The sequence below is a fragment of the Nothobranchius furzeri genome, chromosome 10 (assembly GCF_043380555.1).
Source record: "Nothobranchius furzeri strain GRZ-AD chromosome 10, NfurGRZ-RIMD1, whole genome shotgun sequence".
NCBI classification, from domain to species: Eukaryota; Metazoa; Chordata; class Actinopteri; order Cyprinodontiformes; family Nothobranchiidae; genus Nothobranchius; species Nothobranchius furzeri.
The window spans coordinates 50,176,877-50,192,174 of NC_091750.1; positions in this window are offsets into that span (position 1 = coordinate 50,176,877).

Here is a 15,298-nt window from a genome sequence, read left to right on the forward strand (position 1 = left end):
TTCTGTTTTAGCTTCATTTTCAAGTTGACTGAAGTCATTTTGTGAAAGTTCCAGATGATTAAAAGTCAGAGGAGGAGATCCACTAAATGTGATCCACAAAGGTTAACTTTATTCCGTCCTGTCTATCCGTTCGTGGTCCTTTAGTTTAATTTGCATCTTGGCGAGTTATATCTGATAAAGTGATTTGTTTTATATGAGGTGCATCCAGCCAGAGGGTTTTATCACCACGCCATTTATTTTTTTATTTTGTTTTCCGTTCCCGTGTTTATGCGGGAGCCGGTTTATCTGGGTGGATCATTCGGAAGCAGTCACCCATGATTTCAGCTGAGCTTCCATTCTGATGTGGGGACAGAGAGCAGCTTGAGCCATTAAAATGCTAATTTCCCACACAGTTTGGAGGGGGTGGGGGGGTGGCCGGGGAACCCACTTGTGTGTTGGCTTGTTTTCTGTTATTTATTTCTTCGTCACTGGCAGTAATGCAGGGTTTTAAAAGCTGTAAAAGGTCAAAATAAGTATAAAATGTAAAATTAAACACAAATTCTAAAAGGTAAAATGTTTTCTTTTGCTTGTGTGTGTGTATGTGCGTGCGCGTGCGCCATTGTTTTCAAACTGCATTTGGGAATCCAGCCAGTAGGTGGCAGTATATCACCAAACAAGCTGCTTTTGTCAACAGCATCGTGAAGACCTTCACCACTACTTTCATACTCCCACGGTGCACCAGTGGCAGGCTGCGGATGGCTCACAATTAAACTAAAATGTCCTGCTCACAATCCAGTGGAGACTGGGACATGGCAATTAACCCACTAATACAGCAGACAGTTAGACCTCCCGCTCTGTGTCGGCAGCTTCAGGGTAACTCGCCACGGGGCTGAGGGGGAAATGTAGTTTAATGTAATGACCCATTCAAAGAGGCTGCTGTACAGCATTCACTGAAGGCGCTGGTAGAAATCAAGCACCAGAGTGAATGGAAACAGGGGAGGCGGCTTTGGTGATGATTTAATAATTCATAAGCATCTGAGCTCAGTGCTTTCGGAATAAAGTGTTTATTTCTTTTGGATTCGCTTACAAAAAATGTAATTTTTAAGGTAATTTAGACAGTGACCAAAAGAATGAGATCGTGGAGACAAAATGAGAAGCTTCATCATTTGGGAGGGACTCGGAGTAGATGCGCTGCTTCTCCACATTGAGAGGAGCCAGCCAGATGGAAGGGTTCGGGCATCTAGTTAGGATGCCTCCTGGGTGCCTTCCTGGTGAGGTTTTTTGGATATATCCAGCCAAGAGGCCCAAAGGAGTACCAAGGACACGTTGGAGGGACAATGTCTCTCGGCTTGCCATGGAACACCTTTGGATTCCCTTGGAGGAGCTGACACAAGCGGCTGGGGAGAGGGAAGTCTGGGCCTCTCTGCTTGGCCAACTGTTCTCTGTAGCCTTTGTGGGTCCAGGAAGAACATGACCACCAAGAGTTTATTGATCACCTTCTAGGCATGGCTTCAAGAAGTTGACTTAAGCCTTGTTTATACTTCTCTGTCTGTGGCGATATGGAGACACACAGCACCATAATTCATGAACGCAAGTACACTTTGGCAGGTTGTTTAAAGATAGTGCCAAAAGGTATGTAGCAGCACTCATGGAGCAGACAGAGAAATACATAAGCACTACACCATACATACAAATACACCATTGTGGACCACAGATGTGACTGCAATGGTGGCAGAAAAGTGTTACGCCCTTAATTGTCATGGTGGGCAGTTGCTTGGCAGCACTCCCCAGGCAACAAAGAAGTCTGTGAGGAAAATGTCTCCATCCATGCAAATCGGTGTCCAAGTTGATGGACAAGTATGAACCAGGCTTAAGTTGTTCTTTAGGGCTTTGCATTGGTCTGAGTCTGACCTCTTCCCTGATGCCTGCACATGGGGGTGGTGCACCCCCTCTACCATTGGAGGAGTTTAAGTATCTCGGCATCCTCTTTGGCATGGTGGAGTGGTGGTTTTAATACAAAAAAGGTCAAAACTCTAAACTTTGTGGTCCAACCTTCATGATTAGGATCCTGCGCATGCGTGGCTGAAATGGATTTCCGCAATAAGGTGGCTTGGTTCGCCCTTAGAGAGAAGGTTGGGGGAGCTCCAAGTAGTGCTTGGAGTAGAGATTCCTCGTTGATGAGTCAGCTAAGGTTGTTGGGGGTTTGGATGGTTGTCTTTCTCTGGAGGTCCCACAGGGTAGATCCAGAATTCATTGGAGGGATTAAATATCTTTCGCTTTGGGGACCCCGAGGAGGAACTCAAGAGGGAAGTCTGGTTTTCCCTCCTGGATCTTCCATCTCCATGACCCAATCCTGGATTAGCAGTGAGAAATGAAAGTATTTTTAAATTGGCGATTGCAGTTTCCAAGGCAGACACGTTTCAGCCTCTGAGGCTTTATTTGTTTGTTATTATTTAAATCTGTTTATTCGGCCTTTAAAGCCACCAGGAGTGGGACAGGAGCAGCTCAGTGTAAGACCAGGGAACATTTAAGCTGCCTAACCTTTAAGGTGGAATAAAGCACAGCCAGAAGTGATGCAGGATGGGTTAGGGTTAGGGTTAGGTTCAGTTCAAATCTCACAAGTTTGACTTTTGCTCATGAACAGGTGGAGCATTTGGGCTTTTACTTTTATAGCATCTGATTTGTGCACAGAGACTTTACTAGAAATACATTTTTATGTTTTTACTGCTAATGATTCCAGCAGTAACGAGATATACAGTCATTTTAAGCCGCACTCAAACTCCTCGGTGTTGTTTATTTTTTATTATTTAAAATAAAAAATTCTCCTTTTTGCTGCCTTTTTAGTCTCCTGGGAACTGGGGCTTATGAGGCAGACGGCCACGTCACATTTCAAAAACCATGCTCACCGTCATTGTTGTTAACTGCAGCCTCAGGAAGCCATTTTGCATGAAACAAAAGGGATATCCTTTGGCACGCGTCTGGCGGTACTTGATCTGGCAAGGTGCCAGTTTGGACTCTTCTGCATATGTAAGGGTTCATGGCTTTCTGTACAAAACCAGATCCCTGAGACTCAAACAGAGAAGTGCTTGAATCTCCCATCTTTTCACAAACATATTATGTTCGTCTGTAAAGAGAAGGCTTGAAGGAAATTCTACAAAAAAAAAAAAAAAAAAAAAAAAAAAAATGGAAGGCTGCATGAAATTTTGTGTTTTTGCTCATTTTTTCCATGTAGGTAAAACATTTACATTCTTTATCAAAGCAGTTTGAACAGCTTCAGTTCAGAGAAGAAAAGACCAAAGTCATGCAAACACTGGGTCATATTGCTGTACATTGTGTATCTATATAGACATGGTATAAATTAGGAGTAAGACTAGGTATCAATGGTACTTTCGCATAACACGGGTGGAAGGAATTTTATAACATTTCTGCCAATATTTAAAGGTGCATTATGTAGAAATGAATAAATGACATCTTGTGGTAAAATTTGGTTACTGCAACCACTTTAAACAATTCTGGAGCTTTTTGCCAGCGGTCGTCGCAGGAGACATGGCAACCCCACACTCACTGATGGTAAACAGTAGTTATGTACCTTTTCTCCATTGTTTAGAAATGAGAAAAACCGGCAAACCTCACAGCCCGCTGGATATGACATGTTTCAGTATAACCTTCCTTCCAAAATGGCTGAAACATTGGACTCTTTAGAATTTTCTCACTGTAAAATTCTCACTATATTCTTACATACTGCGCCTTCAATCTTTTAAATTGAAATTACACACATATTCAAAACTGTTTTCACTTAGCGTCCTTGTCCTAACCCATTTACATTTCAACATATATACTTTATCTTCATAATTTGGATTCCTAAACTGCAACAGACCCATTTGTTACATTATTTTTCATTAAACCTAAAAAAAAGTTGAAAACCATTCGGAAGGCTTTTCTAAGCTTTTATAAACTGTTTTGTGTATTTTTTTTAAGTTCGCAAAGTACAGAAGTGAATGATTAATTTATTGATTAATCGCTCTTTTCTGAAGTTTTTTATACACACATTTGACCACATTTCAGAATACCAAAGGACATAGAAGAAAAATGCATAATAGATAGATACAGATATGTTTTTGGTGTCATAATCTTCCACAGAAAACCAATAACTGAGGTGGAAAACATAAATCCTCTCCTTTTTCACATTTCCTCTCTACAAAGCATCTTTCTCTTCATCTCCACCGTTACCGACGGGGTTCACTGAAGGAAGTGAAAAAAATGGTTTGACATTTTACATGCAAAGTGGAAGTGATTTGTCTACTTGCAAATACTTGTTAATTAAAGTTTAATGGTGCTACGCTAGCATTAAAGAGCAGCAATAAGTCGTTGGACTGAGAAAGCTAAGTGGTCTAAGACAGTCAGAGGCTCATTACTGCAGCGCTCCATCATTTATTATTTATTTATTTTTGTTCCTCCTGTTGGTTTATGTAAAAGAAACAAAGAAAAATGGAATAAAATTCATCAAAAATATTTAAAGAAAAGAAAAAGCGTGACTGAGTGGATGTGATGTTAATGGTGATACTAATACGATTCTCAAATGCCTCACATTTCATAGAAAAGCACTTTCCACACATAATCTCTTCCATAGGCTGGTTGAAGCACATGTTTGTCCGTCTGAATGGAGAGGGGGATATGTGTGTGTGTGTGTGTGTGTGTGTGTGTGTGTGTGTGTGTGTGTGTGTGTGTGTGTGTGTGTGTGTGTGTGTGTGTGTGTGTGTGTGTGTGTGTGTGTGTGTGTGTGTGTGTGTGTGTGGAGAGAGAGAGAAATCACATCAATGTATTATCTGAGCCAGAGCAAGATAGGAGCTGTTTCCCTTTCAGGATGCTGGGCAGGTTGGAGATTGAGGGGTCTGAACAGAGAGGGGACAAAAGCATGCGAGCCAGAGGGCGGAGGGGAGCGGATGAGCTGGTGAGATGATAATGCAGCATGACACCTCTGAAATGAATCTCTGGTTACCATGGCAAAGAAGCAAGACGGGACAGTCTCTCAGGAGCCTGGAATAAAGCCAGCTGTAAACGATGTTTGATTAGCATTTAGATCATGTTCCTGCTGCAGAAACATTTTGTCAGCTGCTTGTGCACCGGCACCTCTGCTCTTGCGGTCTTCACTGGCGTGCATAAGAACGTGAAAGCGCAAGCTCTGAAAAGAAGCTCCAGAAATGTTGCACTTTAGGATATTTGTGAACACGTTTTAATGCAATCAATACTGACAACGAAGCGAGATAAACATTTTGGATCAAATTATTTTATGAATTTGTTATTGCAGGATAGGGTTGAGTTTTGAAGATACCTTAAATATTTGAATTGGGTAATAATTTATCTATCGCTGTGATTTGTAGAGCTAGGTAAACATGAGCTTTTAAATTAAACTTTCGCATGAATATGGATTTTTATAATTTTTTCAACCCAGTGTGCAAGTGCATCAGGATATCCTGGCTTATTTATTCGATATGTAAATATAGGCCTGATGATCCTGTTTGCTAGAGGCTTAGGAGAGGGGAGATGTTTGTGCGTCACAGAGCAAATATGGATCAGAGAGGGTGTCCACTGCTGTCGTTTTTACTCATGCATGCTAAGTAGTCTGTTCGATTTATTTTACAATCATATTTCAAATTCGGCACACACTGCTATGAAATTTAAGATTTATGTGCATTAAAAAAAACTAAAACATGCCTGTACATTTACAGGCAGGTGACTGTTTGTCCCTGCAACCTAACAGCTAAAGTAAGTTCTTTCGACTGCTTTCTTTGCACCTCTTTGTTTTCTCCTGTCAGCCGTGTCAGTGCTGGACTGCTTCCCAAGCTGGAACTAATCACATCTGACTGCTATCTGTCTCCATCAATTACACACTATGGGAGCCGCGTGTCCTCGTAATACCAAAGAGTGGAAAAGATCCATACACACACACACACACACACACACACACACACACACACACACACACACAACACATGCTGCAGTTAGGTGCAGAGTTGGCTTTAAGAAGCAGCCACGAATTAACTGATATTTAATGAAGTTGATAAGGAGGGTCTGAAAGCAGGGAGGTGGTGAGGTCTAGGGTGGAGGGTGAACCACGGGGTTAATACTGAATGGCAATTACTTACACCTTAGTCAGTCGGCGCAACAGTTATCAGCTTTCCTGACCTCCCATTGACTGCTGGGAGAAACAATCAGAGGTTGGAGTTCCCTGGACGACCGCTGAGAATTATGTTCAATGTTTATCCCTGAAAGAGAGTAATCAGGCTGGTAGTTTATTGATAGTAGTAGTTAAACAACACAGATCACAGAGTCAACATTAAACAGTTGGATAAAACAGACTAACGTTTACTGTTTGGGTAGAGAAGGCTGATTCTGTCCGTTAGAAACAACGCTGAGAACTAGCAGTCTTGATGACCAAGAAACTGTATTATTAAAGGTTGAAATGGTTGTTCTCTGATAGGTTTGGTTGTTGGTTGCACAAAAGTACTTTATCCTATTTCCCTCAAGCTGATAACCTGGTCTCTTGTATGGTTTTGTAAAAATCCAAAGGACCTGTTGATGTTTTAGTTTGATGCTTAATTCAACACAAGAGTTTTAAAGGTGTGGAACACAAGTGGTCTCTAGTAGGAATGAATGCCTTGTAAGTTGTACTCAGGGAGAAAAATTATGCATGTGCACCATTTTCAGGATTTAGAGGTGAGCCACAGCACAGCTGAGCTTCAGACCAGGGGTGCACCATTTTTTTCACTTCTGGTTCGATTCCGATACCTGATTTAGATATCTGCCAATACTAGAGTTCTATTTGCTTTAATATCATTGATTATTATTTGTTCACTATGGTTGATTTTAATGAGGCTATAATAAACTCCTCTACAATCAAGTATTTGTACTTGAGTAAGCCAAATAAGTAAGAGCCCAACAGCACCAACACTTCTGATCCAGTGGTTGATTCACCCATTCAGCAGCTCATCAGGCTCTGCAGAAGCCTGTTAATCACTTGCTGATTTAAATCAGGTGTGTTGAAGCAGGGTTGAAACTAAAATATGCTGGATAGTGTCCCTAGATGGACCAGGGTTCCTCACACCTGTCCTGAAAGGTAACTTGAAATAATTATGACGTCAGAAAACAGCAAAATGTCCATCCATAAAAAATTATGCAACTGTAATGTTTCAAATGGATATTTATTAAAATGCAAGGCAGATACACTCAATCAATGAAACAAACCCTGGCATATAAATGAAACAGGCCAGATACCAATCACCACCAGCCAGTAAAACATGTCAAACATGAGATCAAAGGGCAAACTTCCATACTAACACTCCAAATAAAATACAGAGGTCTGTTTCATCCGATCACCAGAAATGAAGTTAAATGACTTTCTCCTGTAGCGTCAAAAAAGGAAGGTTTGCAAATATTTGAAATAAATAAATCAATAAATTGACATTAAAAAAACAACGCGCATCTGATAAACAAAAATACAGTAAATCCGTGCTCGTGTAGCAATAACAATCATATTTCACCTTTTCAATTCAAAACTTAATAAACAATGCATTAATAAAATATGCCTCACCTGCCTTTGTATTGAGCTTCCAGTAAAGTGGCAGTGTAGAGAGATTCACTTGCTGAGTCGTCTGTTGACGGCTTGGAGGGGCGTGCTTTTCACCTTTTTGATGCTGCTGTCGGTACTGTTGTCCTAGGCTAGCAGGCGCTTTAAAACAGTGACGGCTGGGATCACATCGGCTGCAGTTGAGGCCGCTGAGCTGATTTTCCTCATGAACTCCTCGAAGGGTTTAATATGGCGCTGCTCATGCTAACCTGTAAACTGCAGTGTGAGTGGACTTCCTGAAAGGAGGCACGTGGCCATTCATAGTAGAGCCCTTCTAGCCAGTCAGAGGCGAGAAAGGTAGGATCTTCCATGGACATCCTATAATGCCAAATAACACACCCGAGATCACGTAGGCATTTCAGAAGACATAGCTCTGAATCGGAAAGTTGTCCAGGTTGGGTCGAAATTTTCCGTGAATTAGGTACGTATCGGAGCTCGACACAATACTGGATCGGATCTGTCCCATCCCTACTTCAGATGGCGGATTTAGGAGTTTTATATCCTGATATTTGGACATCTCGCCTCGGATTGGGTGACAGCAAATGTAACTCTAACACTGGCTGTTTGCTTTGCAACACGGATGTTGTATCTTTACAAATAACAAAACCCTGAAGGAGTTCTGCTGTGTTGTGAAGTTGCTAATGCTAACAGCTAGCTTCTACTAGCCAAGACGTTCTCTGCTGATACCTGGACGCTAAACCAACATCAGCCTTCCTCGTCGAGAGTCAAGAAGCATGGGTCCATGCATGTTAAGGGACACGTGTTCACTAAGCCAATCTACCCTCACAAAACCCTGAATAGTTGATTATGAGCAAAAAGATCAAGATGATCATTTAAAAAATCTAATTGTTTGCAATATTAGAGCAAATTTCAGCCACAAAAACAAAAATGAAGTACAAAACTCAAACATTAAAGGCCACAGGAATTCTTTCTATATTGTTGAAATTGAGGATTTCCTTTAATATATTTATTTACTTTTTGCTCGCTCCTGTTAATTTCCTGTCTGGCCTGTGCTGAATGCGGGACATATCTGACAGAGATGGATTGCTCAGCCTGAGCTTAAAGGTGACTGCCTGGGGTCTGTGCTCCCTACTGCGCTGGATCATTGGCATGAGCACCAGCCTCCACATAAACAGATCTCACAGGAAAGACAACAAGCGGCACAAATAAGGACTGAGAAGTAAATCTGATGTAAACATAAAAGGAAACATGTTTTGGGTCCAATTTAGACGAGAGCTAACCCAGCTGGAGAGACGAGGAGAAGAGGTGTGCGGAGAGGAGCTCCACGGTGTTATTTAGGATGGGGGAGGGGTTTTACAGGCATGTGTGGGGGCATTTATCATTATTGGCGTATACCTCCATCCCTTGCTCAACCTGACATCCTTCCTGCCATTGACATAAATCATGATTTCACCATAATAGATCCTTTCTCTACTCTAAAACAGAACACTGCGTGCTTTGTATTGATTTCAGCCTCTTGTCAATGCTTCTGCTCACACTTTGGCTTAGTACAATAATGCATTATCATTATTAATCATTACTGATGTTTGGATTTGTGACGTGCACGTTTGCATCCACATGTTCCAAATAAAATTCAAGATGCTCCAAGAAATATTTACTCTTCAGCTCAAACACCTCCCTGGTCATTTCTAAACCCACCCTCAATTTAATGAGCAAACTTTTCAATCTACGAAATAGTAAAAAAGGATTTATTTTCTTCTGAGTTTCAACAAAATGGTGTTACAACCATACATTTAAAGCAAATGACAGACGCTCAGGAGACAGCAGGTGATGAGCTGAAAAATGGACAAATATCACTTGATCTTGACTGAGCGTAGAAGGTAATTAACACATTAATAACTCCTGCGTTGGTTTGAAGTTCAAGTCCATTTGTCAAGTGCTCTACCTTTAAACCATCAGCGTGCTGTACAGACTGCTGTGCACACGTCCCGTGTTGAGGCCTCCTCTGAGAGCAACAACACACCTTAAAACAGGATTTAAAGTGTTTTTTTTTCATTTAACATTTAAAAGCTACAAAAAGAGTTTATTTTTCAAAAGAAACCAGAAGAAGATGAATACCTTAATCATTAGAGGTCATGAATAATTAATATAAGATCTTTTTTATAATTAAACATTAAACTTTAATTCCTTCTTTAATATGTTAACCGGGAGGGACTAAAGACTACCATGTAAATCTCTTGATTGATCACTAAGCAGGAAATGCACTTACACATTACTCTATAATTAGTCATCTCGATTTCGGTCGTGCCTGGAAATACATCAGAAGGAGCTGCAAGGAATTTCTATTTTAAAAAATGTTAAATAAAGTTTCTATATACGAGCAAAAATGAAGAAGAAGTGTCTTTCCTCATCTGTGAGTTGCTGTTTGTGTTCAGGCCTAATAAGCAAAAAGCCACAAGGATCCATCTGTTTACAGTGTCCACACATTAACTCTGGTTATTGATTTCCTCATTTATGTACTTAACTAATGTATTTTTAGATCAGCTGCTAAATCTGTCAGATGATGTTTTTTTTATTCTATAGATGCCTCAACCTTACCACGATGTATCACTGATGTGAAAGTAAAGCATTGCTATTCTATTTGTTTCCAAAAATTTCTAATTCACTAATGAACAAAATACATATTATTCTTCTGTTTGTGATCGCAAGCCATCCTATATGTTTATGTGAATATATATGCAATAATATGCACGTGTAAAGCCACATTATTTTGCTTTGGCAAAGGATGGTCTGGATTCTGGGCTAGAAGTTTTTTTTTCTCAGTCAAGTAGATTAAATTTGGAAAACAAAAGAATTTTTGAAATTTGTACAACAAAATTTGCAGTTCACGTGAAGAAGAAGAAGAATGTAGTATTTTTCAAGATAAAATTAAAAATGATTTAAAATATAAAAGCAAATAAATATATATTTTAAAGGATAAAATTAAAAAAAGATTTAAAATGTAGAATAAAAATGAACAAAGGAAAACAGGAGTGAGCTTGAAAGTGGGAAAGCTCTGTGATTTGGGTAGGAACAAGTGAGAGGTGTAGCAACAGTCAGGGTGGAGTTCACTGTGCCACTAGCTCATTTAAAGGCTAGGAGTTAAGCCTAATTGATGCTTCTCCATCAGCTCCACTTTAACAGAGATGTTTTGCTCTCGGACTTCTCCGTCTCCTGGGGAGTGTTGCAAAGCAATTCCCCGCCAGGACAACAGAGGGAGTAGCGCCATTCTGGGGCATCTTGTCACGTTTCTGGTCTAAGATAGAGCATCTATAAAAGTATTTATATTGTTTTTTTGGGAGATTTTTTGCATTTCTTAGATGTTTTAACATGGACAAATCTCTGCCTCATTCTCCTCCACCTCCTCATGCGCTCGCCACCTCTAAAACCCAACTTTCACATCATTTCCATCCACGAATAAAACACTTGATTAGTATATTTTTACTCCTCCAGTCACAAATGAATAAAATGCTGCTCCGAGTCTGTCGCTAGATATCTTCAGCTTCCTTCATTTTTGAGAACACAATTTTGGACAAAAATTTGATAAAAGCGGCGTCCTGACCAATCACAAGCTTGCGTTCTGCGTCTTGTTCAACGGATGTTTAGAAATGCGGGCTCAACCACGTCTGTCGTTTCGAGCCTGCTGAAGATCTCTTGGAAGGACGGATAAAGGCGTGGCATGTCGTCGCACCCACTCAGACGCAGAAGCATGAACCAGGCTTTAGGCGCAGCAGTAGCTCAGGAGGTAGAGCGGGTCCGATCCCAGCTCTGATCAGAGAATATGAAGAGTAAATTCTTTAGAAGTAAAGCAAACAGCTAAAGCCACAGTGCACATCGCAGCAGCCTACACTTGTTAGAGGCTTTGGCAGGTTTGAGAATGATGGTTGTAATTCTGCTTTGAACCTGTAGGGGGGAGAAGCGGGAAACGTATTAAGGGTTAACGTAATGGCAAAGGTCAAACCTTCTCCTTCATTTTCTGCTATAGAGAAGAAGTCATGGTTCCATCAATTACAGAAAGTCACCCAGGTCAAGAGGCAGCAAAGCAATCATTGCAATGATCGTTGTCTCTTTAAACTGTTATCTACTGTTCAAAACATAAACCTTTTGTCTTATGGCAAACACAGTGCTAGATTTTGTAAAGTAGCTGCAGTCCTCAAATTAAATCATATCCAGATATTCTCAAAAACCCTTCCAACACAGACACAAATGGCCGTGGTATCAGAATGTGGTAGGCACATTTCTCCCAGAAGTCCTTTTAGACGGCAGCAGATGTTGTTCCAAGACCTGTAAACATCATTCAGCACTAATGGCTCCTTCACGGATGTGCAACCCATGCCTGCAGTAACACCCCACCCTCACCCCGCTGCCTCCATGCCAAAACAGATGCTAGCTTTTGAATTGGGCTCTGATTTAAGAAACAACAATAATGGGTTCAAAGAATAAAGCTGAGATTTTTTAATGATTACTTATTAAAATAAGCTAATTTAGCTTGAGGGTCAAAGAAAATGTCTTTATTTTTTTGCTTTTTCTTTATTCTAGCATTGAAGAAGTTTAATCAACTGTCTTCACTCTCAAGTGTCTTTAAATTGAAGAAAATAGTTTTGCAATCATTAATGACATAATTTTTCTTTTAATTGTTTCAGTGTTCGGCTTGATTGATTGAAACATTTCAATGAAAGCTGCAGACATGCATGAAGCTAAATGAAGTTTAAAAACTACAAAAATGACTTATTAGTGTAATCTGTAGTAATATGTGGTGATGTGTGAGATCTCCAGCTATAATGATGAACATCAGCTGATCAGCAAGAAGGTCGGGGTCAAGAAGATTAGGCAGACTAACTTCATGACAGGCTTAGCTGATGATTCCTGAGCTTAACAACATATGAGGGGATTAATTATGAGACCCATACATATGGAGCCTAAATAAATGATTGCAAGGTTAATTGCAGTGTTCTAAGCCTTGGGTAATGGGCTGTATTGCTCTAATGATAAAGCATGAGCTCCTCACAGTTTCTTTTTTTGTTTCTGATTTTATACCCTAGATCTCCGCTCTGCTTCTGATTTCACAGTTCTTTCCACGATTATCAAAGCAGGGGGAAATGCTCTCTTTTGTCTCGTAATTAGCATAGTTATTAGATATGTTTCTATGAATATCATTACGGCAGGGGAGTGTATCCAATGCTTTAGGCAAACATTGCTGAGGAACAGTGCTGCAGGGAGTCCATCATCATCATGACTGTGGTGTCACTACAGGAGAAAAACCATGACAAGAAAAGGAAAAAAAAATACTTTTTGCTTAAACAGAATTTAAAAAACCCTGCTTTGGAGGCTTGTGGGTATTTGTTTCTCCAATCATATCACGGTCAGGTTTAAGTCCTTTGGGTGTGTTTCGTTTTGTGGTGATTAGAATTGGACCATAATTAATATGGCCCAATGATGCATATAATTGCATTACATTTAAGAGTTACCTTTTGTTGATGTTATGCTGGAAAACCATTAAGTTTCAACTGAACCTTTGGTTAAACAAGAACCAGTTGTTACTGATACAGAATCTGGTTCTAATCTAAGGGGGAGGAGACATTTTTCACACTTTTTCAAGGACCCGATGATAAAGGAGGTGGTAACAGCAGCATATCGGAGCCATTATTTTGAAGCTCAGTGTTTGAGTTCAACAAAAGCATAGATTCTTTATTCCCACTCATTTCCAACAGAAACACAACAAAAACACAAGTGATATTACTCAATACTCAAGGATGCTAGTATGTTCTTGTGTACTAGACAAGTATAAGCTTGGCAAAGACACCGGAAAGTCTGTTCTACCGAGCACGGGAGGACGAGCTTGTCCCAGCAACAAGCTCTGCTTCTTGCTACAGTAAAAAAAAGAAAAGACATTACAAATAAAAGTCTAGTTCGCTCCTTAAAGTGGGGGTCAAGGCCTGGGTGGAGATGTATTTCAACCACACTTCCTGTTAGAAAAACTCTTCTGAAAGAGGCGTCGCCGAGAGCGGCACTGAGGCAGTGATAGACCGCACCCCCCTCCACCTCCCCACGTGTGCCGTCGGAGTTTCTCAATCTAAAAACGAGTTGTTAACGAGTGCAAGTAAGCCACACTAATGATTACACATGTCTACAGCACCATTAGACACTCATCTATACAGGTTATCAGCAAAAAACAGTTAATTTAGGTGTTACTTGCTCTGTAAATAACAAAATAACAATGAAAACTTATTATTTGTATCATATTTGCCCCACTTTTGATCCAAACTTTTAAAATACTAGCATATCTTGCTCTTTAATGAATAAAAAAGGTTTAGTTTTAATCAGAACACATCTACAGTGCTTTTCTGTTGATACTTGGTTTGCTAATTAGCATTTTGAAGGATCGTGAAGAGTAAAACCCAAACACACAGCACAATTTACAGTTTACACGCAATTACTTACAATAATAGACAACTTTACATTATTTTATGTCTATTTCTAATAAAAAACATTAGAGTTATGAGCTTTCTCCCCTGGCGTTTTAACCAGGGCACAGCTCCCCTGGCCTGCTGGAACAGTTTAAAACACCGCCATCCACCACTGGAGCACAGACCAGGGTACTGCGCCCTGGATCCGACCCAGGAAATTAATGTTTTTTTGACACAACGCCTTCTGGGAAACTTTGCTGTCCCAAGTCCGCAGAAGGATGCATTGATGTACCCTCGATACAATGGGGGGAAGAAGAGCACAACCGGGAACTTTATGCATATTGGAACAGTCCCTGGGCCACGTTTACAAGAACGTGAGTACACAAGTACGGACAAGAATGCACATTGAGAAATGGCAAAGCATTCCAACACAGTAAGATCTAAAGACTTCAATGACTCCCCTGGGAGTAGGGAGGAGGACAATTCATAGGTAGTTTCAGCTTGTTAAGCAACAATTAACAGATAGTTCATAAGCTTTAATCTGCCATATTCCAGTCAGAATTGACAAAGCTTCTCGGATGAGAAGCGAAACGTCTTAACAAACCAAAGAAGTCCAGTTGCCTCATTCGAACCCCTTTGGATTACCATGACCTGGATGACTGAGAACCTCCACCAGCAAATTACTACAGGTGCATGAGATTAGTGATAATTCATGTAACACAATACAATTAAGATATTTTGGACCCTCCAGGAAAAATATAACACTTTTAATCAAACTGCTGAACTTACTGGGATCAAAAACTACATTTCTGCCATCTTAAAATAGCTCCACTGTGGGGAATATCTCATGAACCTACCGTTTATTTCATGTCACAAAGTTAATCCAGCGGAAATGTTGTAATACTCCTCGGGTAAGTGCCTCAGGCTGTTTGTGCTGCAAATAAATGTAAAATTCTGATAAAAACTGTGTGATGTGAAACTGACGGTGAAGGAAAGACTTACAAAATAGTGTTTGCATGAAATATTTGCCTATTAGAGTTGTTTCAAGAGTCAAAATTAGTCGGATTTAGTGGTAGATTGTTGCTAAACTACACTAAAAATAGAATCGGCCAAAAAAGTGGACTTCAATTACAAGTAAAATTTCCATAAATTACATAAAGTCAATGAAAAATCCACTTTTAAGGGAACCTGTTCTCTTGTTTATGCTGTTTTTAACTGTATTAATAAACAACAGTCTTAAGTTTTTTAAATATCAATTTCTAAATCTCACATAAAGTGTCATACA